Source organism: Rousettus aegyptiacus, unplaced genomic scaffold, assembly GCF_014176215.1.
Source record: "Rousettus aegyptiacus isolate mRouAeg1 unplaced genomic scaffold, mRouAeg1.p scaffold_m13_p_5, whole genome shotgun sequence".
Lineage (NCBI taxonomy): Eukaryota > Metazoa > Chordata > Mammalia > Chiroptera > Pteropodidae > Rousettus > Rousettus aegyptiacus.
In genome coordinates, this window is record NW_023416308.1 from 26,642,087 (window position 1) to 26,642,790 (window position 704).

The following is a 704-nucleotide window of genomic DNA, read 5'->3' on the forward strand; positions in this document are numbered from 1 at the left end:
GTGTATGTTGCCTGCCTTTTTTAAAGTGTATGGTTACACTTTTCTGTTTGCATGTCTCATAATTATTTTTTGAAAGCTGGACATATTGGATAATTTAGCAACTTTATTTATTTTTATTTTTTATTTTTTGGGCGAGGTAACCCTTGGTTTACCTCACAGATTGCAAGGAACGTGTCAGCTTACAACCCCTTATTTTTTATTTTTTTTATGCCTACAGCACCTGTTCTTCCTAGATGGTCTCCCATCCAAGTAATAATCAGGCCTGATCCTGCTTACCTTCTGAGATCAGATGGCACCAGCCTTGTTCAGGGTAGCATGGCCATAGACTTAATTTAACAGCTTTAGATACTAATCTTCACTTCCCGAGCTTTCTGTTGTTTGCGTGTTTATTTTCTTAATGACCTGGCTAGACAATGACAAAGGCATAAGTTGCTTCTTATCCAATTAAAATTAGGATCTTGTGCAGAATAGTTTTTGAAGCCAATTTTTGAGGTTAATTCTATCCTCAAAGGTCTCTTCTTAGCTCTTTCTTTCTATGATTCTCTCTGGTTAACTGGCTGGACCGTGATTTATCTTATTGCTCTCATGGGGATACCAATCTACTTGAATTGGTTTAATACCAAAAACTCTATTATTTTCAAAGCTCAATCTTCCCAATGGTCTGTTCCATATTATGTTGTTCCTTTGAGAAAATTTCCAGGAAA

General features: G+C 36.2%; 1 pseudogene; it reads right to left on the reverse strand.

The window, feature by feature from the left end:
- Positions 1-208: 208 nt before the first annotated feature.
- On the reverse strand, positions 209-327 carry LOC118603111 (annotated as a pseudogene).
- Positions 328-704: the final 377 nt, after the last annotated feature.